Source organism: Dreissena polymorpha, chromosome 7, assembly GCF_020536995.1.
Source record: "Dreissena polymorpha isolate Duluth1 chromosome 7, UMN_Dpol_1.0, whole genome shotgun sequence".
NCBI lineage: Eukaryota > Metazoa > Mollusca > Bivalvia > Myida > Dreissenidae > Dreissena > Dreissena polymorpha.
In genome coordinates, this window is record NC_068361.1 from 73,473,356 (window position 1) to 73,484,105 (window position 10,750).

The 10,750-nt window shown below is 36.8% G+C and overlaps 1 long non-coding RNA gene across 1 annotated transcript in view; it reads right to left on the minus strand.

Annotated features, from left to right (window-relative positions):
* The window catches only part of LOC127838453 (uncharacterized), a 7,299-nt gene extending 6,367 nt beyond the window's left edge, over positions 1-932 (minus strand). The window contains exon 1 of the long non-coding RNA XR_008029817.1: positions 302-932. This is a non-coding gene — a long non-coding RNA (uncharacterized LOC127838453). The remainder of the gene's footprint in view (positions 1-301) is intronic.
* Between the last annotated feature and the right edge of the window lie 9,818 nt (positions 933-10,750).

The window sequence follows — 10,750 nt, forward strand, 5'->3', positions numbered from 1 at the left end:
AAATCTAGCACTACCACTGCTATTTCTTCTATTACTTAAACTTTTACTTATTTGACCATTTCTACAACTACTTCTGCCGCTGCTACTACTACTTATACTACTACCACTTCTATTGTTACTTCCACTGCTGCTACTACTTCTTCTACTACTACTACTTTATCCATTTCTACTACTTTTAGATGTATAGTAATCGTTTGATCCAACATTTTTTGAATCCGCAGTGAAAGTTAATACAAAGATTTTGACATGATTATACAGATAAAACATACATTATAGTTTGAAATGCACACCCCCTACGAACCTTTAATCCAGACCAAGAGAGAGAAAATATTTCCCTCAATTCCGAGCAAGATGATCGGTGATAACAGCGTTGCGTTAACAGTGGTCTGCCATAAAGGTACGTTTCGTTCCGTTCCGTAATTTAGCACAAAGTTATTATCACCTAGTGATGTTCTGCCCAGACATTTCCTCAGTTTCGTCACACGTTTGTAATCGATATATATAAATACACTAAATACCGTTTATTTTGTCAACTAAATAGTGCATATTAATGCATAACTAAAAAATCCATTTCTCAAATTTAAAAGTTGTCTGTATTTTTAATCACGATTCACGTCATACATTAATAGTTAAACACGTTAATAAATCGAGTTATATTGAACATGATTTCGTTCACTTACTTCGAATATTATCATCGTATGGTCTACATTAAAAACAAACTCATATTGAGTTATGATTGAAAGCCCACATTTCTATGTTTAAGCATACAAGTAACGCTTTGTGTAATAACGAATGTTTTAACCAGACGCCCTCGATGTATCCGATTTCACTTCATCATTTCCTATACTGGATACCGATCATACCGCAATTCATTCGCGCGTACACAAGTTCGTGCTTTTGGAAACATAGAGACATTTGTGCAGTCCACAGATCGCTTGTGCTCATTGTGTATGACTAAGCTGTAGTCGGTGGGGAAGTAACTATTATAGACAATTATGTTTAATACGTATACTGTTCTTGTAACATTATATTTGAAGTTTCAAAATTTCTGTTGGAAAAGCAATTTTCGTGAACGATAATGATGATCAAAGCGATGATGATGATGAAGACTACGATTATAAAGTGTATAATACACATAATGAACTATTCGTGATTATAATGATGATTGTGATGATAACGATGTTACTATTGTCGACAAAGACGACGACAGCAATGATGGTGAGATAATGACAAAGATGATAATCTTGACGACGATGTAGTTTAGAATAGGAGTATGTTTAAGGTCATCTGAGCATGTAGTGGCAATTGGAGGCAATTAGGAGACCCGATTTTCTTTCGTCTGTGCAGCTGTTTGTTTCTACCTACTTAACCTGAACCGCTGGATAGATTTATTTGCACCTTTTCACAAATGATCATTGATTGACTCTCTTTCAAAACTGTTAAAATGTCTAATATCACGAAGGCTGGACACTTTTCAGGCATTTTGTCATGAACGAATTATAGTAAGAGTATTCCATGGTATTTTTTAATGGCTTGTGTGAGACATTGTTTCTATCAGCAACAAAATGTTAGTATGACATTGCAAATTTCGGTCACATGTTTTGGACAAGTTTCCGACGAGTTCAGATACTATAACTGGTCGTTCAAGCCTTAAGATGAATTTATACTATCTTACAACCTTAAAGTGTATATTTGGAATTAAAATATTGAACACTCTTTCGCCAGTACTCAGAATAAAACTGTTCTTTATTATTAACTTATTATTAGGCACTTTTACACATTATGTTAACGCATAATATTGCCTTAACAATCCATATTTGATATCCCTTCTCAACCATTCCTTATTTCATATGTGGCATGTAAATATTTATATTTGAATCGGGTCTTAACAAATTCCAAAAATGTAACTATGATCTTAAAATTGACGGAAACATATTTTGCAAACTAAAATGAACATATCTACTAGTATATGATAACATTTAATTTATTAAACATAAAACAATGAACGACATGCATACAGTATAATTATTCTGAGACCACTTTCTCCCCTGTATGTTTTCTTCATGTGTTTCTTCAACAAAACGCTGAAGATACGTGCATAACCCCACACCCCACACTTCAACGTATATCTCCTGTATGTATCGTTTGGTGTGTTTTCAAGTTACCACTCTCGTTAGATGCATAACTACAAAGCTCACACTTGTATGGTATCTCTCTTGTATGGAATAAAATGTCTTTCTTCAAGTTACCACTATGGTTACATGTGTTACCAAACACCTCACACGTGTATCTTCCCTTTTTGTATCCTCATATGTTTCTTCAAGGCACCACAATCTTACGATGCAGAACCTCATACCTAATGAATCTTCATGTGTCTCTTCAAATTACCCTTAGTGTTAAATGCAACACCACACACCTCACACTTTTATACTTTCTCTCCTGTATGTATATTCATATGCATCTTCAAGGCACCACTCTTTTTAATCGCAAAACGACGCACCTCACATTTGAATGGTCTCTCTTCTTTATGTATTTGCATGAGTTTTTCTAAGGAACCAGTCTGGTTACTTGCATAATCACACACCTCACATTCTTTCTCTCCTGATATATCCTCATATGTCTCTTCAAGTCACCACTCTCGTTAAATGCAGAACCACACGCCTAACACTTATATGGTCTCTCTCCTGTATGTATCCTCAAGGGTTTCTTCAAGGACTCACTCTGGCTACATGCATACCCACAAACTTCACACTTGTACACGTGCACTCTCTCGCCTGTATGTGTCCTCGCGTGTCTTTTCAAGCGACCTTTGTCGTTACATGCATAACCACACACCTCACAATTGTATTTTTTTTTCTGCTGTATGTTTCCTCAGTTGTCTCTTCAAGTCGCTACTGACTTAATATGCATAACCGCACACCTCACATGTGTACAGTCGCTCTCCTGTATGTATCATCATGTGTCTCTTCAAGTGACAACTCTGTGCAAACGAATTACCACAAACCTCACACTTGTACAATTTTTCCCCTCTATGTATCTTCACGTGTATCTTCAAACTACCGTTATGGTCTTTGTCGGAAAAAAGTGCACTTGTTACCTGCTGGTCACACATATATTCAAATCTGAAGAGCATGGTATTGTCTCTGATGAGGCTCAGTTCTCTGGCATACTGATCACCGTAGCAGACCAGCAATTCCTCTCCTATAGCAATATGAATATTTCCATATTATTTATGAAAGGATATGCAAAAGTGCACTTTTTGATGTACCTCAAAAGTCCTTAACTATACCTTTGCCACAATGGTAATAATGCCCCACAGTGATTTCTAAACATGGTGCATATATGCTAAATTATTCAATATAATCATCGATTATTTGATTCTTAGATTGTAATTGAGGACAGGTTTTATGTCTAAGTATGATATTTGGTCATTAATTGATTTTCTTGTTGTCTATACAACCATTTAAATGGAATGGCACAGTACAAAGGCAAGCTAGTCAAGTTTTACACACAACTAATACTTATTTTTTTTCTGTGACTTGGACTCATACCTAACAAGACACAGTAAGAAGAGGGTGTTTCAATTAAATGGATAATTGTTGATGATGTCTTTTTACGCCTGAGGCTGCAGTTTGCAAAGTTTTTTGTAACAGACTGCCATTAGGATTTGGAAGAATTTTAAAATATAGCTGAAATGTCAGAATTGTTAATGTTAGTTAGAATTGGCCTTGTGTTGGGCATCAATAATGTGGCTAGCTTTACCTTCCATATAGATCTGAATTGCATAATATCTTACTCTAAATAACATACAACTAAGAAATGTGTACACATTTAATATCTTATCGTGTACAATAGTACAGTAACTTAAAGTAAAAACTAATGATCAATATTAACAGAATCAGTTTCAAAGGATGTGCACAATCTACATATCAAGCTTACAAAGAACAAGTCATCAGCTAGAAATGTGTCACAAACACTGATTCCAATACAACACATGTTTCGACAAAGAAAAAAACCCTATAAATTCTACATTTCAGTAAACTAACAGGAAAAGGACCATAATAAAGCCACAAGGGGTCGCAGACTACTTCAATTACCAACAAACAAAGGGCATTGAGCTGTTAAAGGCTGATCAAAACCACCAAGCACTTGGGAGCTTTGATTTTGGGAGTTTATATTCAATAGATGAAAACCAGACAAATGACCATAGCTCTACAGAGATTTGTCACAGCAAAAGTTCCTGTTCAACAATTATCTCCGCAGAAAGATCAGTCAATTGTGAAAATTTGAGCTACACCAAGTAGAAACAGTGAAGTTGAAAATAAAAAAAAATGTCGGGAATCTATATTCAATAGTGGTATAAGAGGAAACGAGTAATACTTTTGCCAAAATGAGATGCCTTCCTTTAGTTGCACTTAGGTCAGTATTCTATGATAATTTGCGAAGGACCCACAAAGTAGTTACACAGGAATTGGAAACACAAGCTTCAGGATTAGAAAAATCAGTCATAATTCTGCCGAAACTCCTAAAAGTCATCATTTCTTTCTTTAAAATCATGTTAACTTTAAATTCATTGAACTGTTAAAGTTTGCACGAGATCACCTCGTTAGTTGAAAGAGAAGCTGAAAATACACGCTAAGAGACAGACTGACAAGTAAATTGTTTAATGCCTCCCAATCTGTGGTGGCACAATAAATTCCTGAATAGACTGCTAAAGTAAATCAACGCATTAGTTGCAATTGCAGATCAGTATTTCAACCAATTTAACGCGGTTTAACTACTATTGTTTTTCAAACTAAAAATATGTATCAATAGATCAAGCTAAGCAGCACATTGAAGTCAACTTTACCTGCCAACAATATCCTGACTTATTGTTTTCAGTGATGATATCGCCCTCATACGGTCCAACCATGATCCTGAACTTCAAATTAAGACCAAGGCTCGTGCTTTTTGTTTTCTAAGCCTCGCATGATAAACCTGATCTATAATCAACACTAACCTATTAATCTCTATTTAGCTTCTTAAACAGTTATTTTTTTAGGGTTTCCATTCTGAATTATGATAAAACAACTACACATTAAAACGCATGACTTTTACTATTTCTTCATTGTTCTTGACAAGAAAACACATGCCAACTAGTAAGCTAAGCCTAAGTAAATGAACACTTATGTCACTGTCTCATCCGTTTCCCATCGTGTTTTCTAACGTTTTAAGCCACCGATGCAATCAAATCGTTTAATATCCGTGCGACAAGGTTTTTTCTGGGTTAACAGATTTAATGTCAAGATGGTTAGACGACACCGTATGTAGCCATTATATGACAACAAAGTGTTGTTTTGAACCGCTTTTGGTTAAGCCAGTCTTCCATGGCGCGCAAACATATTGGTTTCGACGGGTTTACGAGTGACATGGAATCACGCGACAGAATAAACAATAAAACCGAACTCAGTCTACAACTTTTCGGTAATTTAAATCAACGAAAAGCGTTAGGTTAGAGACCAACAAATCACGCCGCACTGACGCGGTCGTATCGGTACGGCCAGATGTTTTTTTGTAAATGCGTAAAAGGTATATTAAAGTCGTAATTGTACGTCCAGTTAATAAAAATTAATGCGTAAACCTTCATGAAAAAGCCGTTTTTACGGCCGTACGGCCCTTATCTGGAGCTCTGAAAGTCTGATAAACCCATAATAATTTGTGATCATTTTGTAATTTCCTTATTTTCTCCTCCACATTATCTTCAAGATGAACACAGCTCCACCTTTTTGTCTTGTATGTAGATGTAGGGCCCATGGACAGGGCAGTCCCCTTCAAACTCCTTCTTGCATTTTCCACAATCTAAGAAGATAAAATTATCAAAAGTAAAAATTCAAATTGCGTCAAAGTCTTGAATCAGCTACCGGTACATTTGAACCCACGTGTATTTATAATGAATATTACAAAGCTGCTAATTTATATCAAAATATATATTTATATCCGAAAGAAACCTTTTAGTCACAACACCCTATATTATATAATTACAATACTTAGGCTCATCAGTTCACATTACAAGGTTCATAAGGTTTCATCAAATGAAACACAATCTGACGAATATGCAAATTAATATGCCCCATCTGAACAAAGAATCAGAACAGGAGAGCCATAAAGACGTTAAGTAATTCATCTGTGTATAAGGTGCAATGCTCAATAATTTGACCTAGTGACTGATTTTTTAACTTCAACTTCATGTGACCGAGTTGTAAGTTAGGCCTGTATATGGTCAAGACAAATATTTTGACAACGTTCAAATAAGCCACAAATGAAACATTTGGAATGTAATTACAAATTGTATCATTTAACATGGGCCGACTGTTTTGTCACAACTAAAAGATATTACAACTTGATATTGTCAAAATAAACATTCTGACCAAGGTTCTTTAAGATAACATATTTATATTTATACGACTTTTCATTTGGAAACAAGGTTTTCAGAAATAAGACCCTCTGACCTAGTTGTATTACTGTACTTTAGCCACAGTCACACTTAGAAAAGAGATTGTCAGATAAATAATCTGAACAGGTTTAATCAAGATTGAATCATCAACAAGGCTTAAAAATGGTAACAAGGTTTTCACAATTTTGCCTTGCGACCCACTTTGACACCGCTAAACTGAAATTCGAATATTGCTTAATATTACTAAGTTAACATTCTGACCACGTTTCATAAAACGTTATTGATAAACCTGCATTCTATAGTAGTAACACAGATTTGTTAAATATCTTCTTTGATTTAACTGTTCCTTCGAGTGGAAACAATTCCCATGTTGAACCGCACATGAACCCAAACTCAGACTGACCGCAAAAGCTTAATTGAAGAAGTGTTTGCTGAGGGAGATTAATATAATTTGTTGCGCGTAAGTGGGTCTTTCTAGTGCAAGGTTATATTTTTTTCCATGGCGTACAGAGAAAGGTGTCAGCATGTGGAGGTTTCGTGGTCATACAGCTGGCTTGGTTCCTCTCAACCAGACTGCTTTCAGTCTTGTTATTTTGTGGTGCCTTGCCCTCAGTCTTGTAATTGTGTAGTGCCTTGGCTTTCTTCACTCTCTGCGATGGTGTTCAAGACAAAAATATTGATTTTATTTCACACATTGTATTCTTATAATAATTATATTTTAATTAAAGCAAATCAGCATCCCATTTCACCAGCGAAAAAGTGTAAAAGTTTGGTATAACAAGAGGCCACAACTCCAGTTTAATTACAAAACTGGTGAACAAAAGTGTGCAAATTCAAATTCCCCCCCCCTAAAAGAAATACTGTGTGAGTAACTAGTGGAGCAAACGGGTCTTCACTATTTTCTCTAGAAAATATCCGAACCAAATTTTGAAGATGCAAAAGTTAACATGCAAAACTTGGGGGCCTACAATTGGTATTCTTAACTATTGTCTTCATGTTAAGTTAGAACCGACTGACACGCATACAGATAAACAAATGCACAGCTGAATGCCACTCACTAAGAGGTAAGTTTAACACGAAAATACCGGTAACTTATACAAACCTTTACTTTCGTCGCTTGGTCAACCTTTTGTCCAATTCCTTCTTAGCTGTTTTCCGAAAAGGGAGGCATTCCTTTTCTACAGCATTATCTGCAACCAGATCAGTAAAAAAGAAATACCATAATTACTCTTTGTTTTTTGACTACCTCTGATTTTGCCGAAATAATACCCACGCAATAGTTTCAAGTGGTTGTACTGTTTAAATGGTTGCCTAAAGAAACCAAATAAGTTCTGCGTAATGCATAAACATTTTTCCTGTGTATTGTCAAGAATAACTGACTGATGTCAATGTGTGCCAACAAGCATAATCTTATTACTGTACACAAATATTGTTTTGATAATTATAGCCCATTAACAATTCATCTAACTTTGACAATAAAGGTAAAGTTGTATTTTTGTTTTACACACGCCACAGATGGACAACTCGCATAACCGTATCCCAAAAGCTCATGAGCATTTTTGTTCAAACCATGCAAAGTTTGAATAGCAAGTGATTGTTCAAGCCACGCTAACATGAAGTCAAAGACATGACACCCCCTCAGAAAGAGGTTGCCAGAATTGACTGTTGAACCTTGGGAGCTGGCAGTTCGCAAACCGGTCTATTGTATGCTTGCCGAACAGAGTATCTATATAGCGAAAAATTGCTGGATGCAACATCCAGTTGTGTTTGTCCGGAGTTCTGGACCAGCCGGCGGCTGTATTCATTTGCCACGCAATATGCGCGCAGTGCATTGAAATCCCATAGCTATGGCCTCTGCACATATTGCTATAGCTAATTCTGATAATCTGTGGCTCGGATCCCCTTGATGATTATTATAATCCATGGCTGAGATATTGTCTGTGAGTATCTGGACTGTAAATCCTGTTAACAATCTCCCGAAAAGTTGTATGACCATTAATATTGCCAACATCTCGCGTTCGTTAGACGTTAGGCATGACACACAAGTATTCCAGTCCCCCGATGCGACTTTGTCTTGGTACACCGCGCCCCAACCCAGATGACTGGCAATTGTTGAATCCTGGGCTTGTATAGTTTCTGTACATACATCCTTATAATTCCAATAATCTACAGCCTGAAGTCACCTCTCTAATTCATCGACAACGCCGTGGGTCAAAGTAAGGATATCTGACCAAGATAATTTACTAGCAAGTAAACTGTAAGATTTCCTAAGAAATAATTTACCTGGGGAACTTTCCTTACCGACCGCTTTAATTTCCAAATGCGCTTTGATTGCGCCTTAACTTTAACTTTATGCTCAGTACTATTGATAGTGTACACTGATCTTAATGGTACAAGCTGGGAATTCTCAAAGGTTATAGTAAACACCAAATCTAGTAACGTGTGCAATAATTGATCTGAATGATCAGGGATACAAAAGACGCTGGCTGCTAATAAAAAATCATCAACAAAGACAATAACACGCAAACCAAGCCCCCTCAAGTAACTTATTACCGGTCTTAATGTCTTATTGAAATAATATGGCGAGCAACAAAGCCCGAACATAAGTACACACCATTGAAAATACTTCTTTCTCCACTTAAAACCTAAATACTGTCTATGATCTTTATGAACTGGAATATGAAAGAAACCGTCTTTTATGTCGGTAGTGATAAACCTATCACCTGGCTCAATTAACTTAACTGCGTCACGGATATCTAAATTTCACTAAATAAGTGTGTCACAACTTGAGTTCAATTGACGCAGATCAGTTATCAAACGAAGTTTATTGTTTTTCTTCGGCACAACACCCAAAGGACTTACACAATATGGTTTAATATTTGCCTCTTCAATAAATCCTAATGCAAGTAATCTATCAATCTCAGAATCAACAAATGTTACCTGTGTTTTTCTAAATAAGTGATTTCAAGTTCGAAAGGCTTCATCTGAGTTTTAAAAGGCACTGTCACTCCATTGGAGAGCCACTGGATAACGTAATCAGGTGCCCCAATACTTGTCCATGAGCCAATGCTTTGTTTCAAACGTGTAATACACATATATGCAGAATAAAGGATAAACTACACAATAAATCTCACATTACAAGTTACATGTTGTGATGTTGTTCTCACGATCCGTATTAAATTTCACACACCGGTGATTGGTTATCGAAATCCAAGGGAAGAAACTCGTCCTTTGATCCAGCTGACGTCGATGGAGAGTTGTCTTTCCTGCAGTTTTGCGAGAAAATCCACTGAAATCGTCTCCAGAGCGCTGACCGTACCCACGTCCACGACCTCTAGCTGGCTGATTGCTAGAGTAACTTCCTCGGTGCGGCCGGCTAGCTGCAGCTAACGTTCGCAAAGTCTCCAATGATTCCGCGTTCAACCCTGATGTGTTCTTTTGAAAAGCTCGAAACAATCTAGAGGTTGAATTGTCAAACTAGCTGTTGACAAGCACAGCCGCGTATTCGTCCTGCAAATATTTGCACTGAGCGTGGGAAATCAGGAAAAACTTACCCAATGTGTCTTGTGTCAAAGGTTGACCTGGCTCGAGCGTTGTCATCAATTTCGCTGAAGTCTGACTATACCGGCTGCACTTTGTAAGAATGTTCAAGACCGGTTGGTCTGATCTCCTGACTCCTTGACGGGATTCGTTAAGTTTGAGCTCAGCCGGAAGCCTCACTCGCGAAAGAGAGTCCTTCAACGCTGAAAATTTCCCCTGGATGTCCGTCGGCTATCTCCCGGATGCGGTAGATAAACCGGTCCCGGGGGCCACAAACCCGTGGCTGTCTCTCGTGGAAACAAAACTGCTAGAATCCACGGATAATCCGCATGGATTATCGTCCACTGGTGAACTATGCACCTTTGCTAATCCGTTGTTAAGTTTACGTTCGAAGTTATCCAATTTCTCGGACACTAAACCCATAAACTGTTCTAATTTCTCTTCCATATTAAAAAAGGCGTCCTAACTCGGGATTGTACAAGATGAGAATGAGCTTGTGACGTTACAAATATATTATTTCACAACTGGTAATACAACCAGGGTTTGTCACGTGACTACTATCTGTTTTTTGTGGATTATTTTGTATAAAAGAAAACAAAACATAGCTGTCGCGTCCATGTTTTTTTGTCAATTACCTTTTCTCCCCAAAACTAATATTTTATATCATGAAGTGTGCCTATTATTCATAATTGGAACACCTTTACTATGTTAAAATCAACCACATAATGGTTGATTTTCAATGTTAAAATATGAATATATTTATTTAGCTAAATAAGC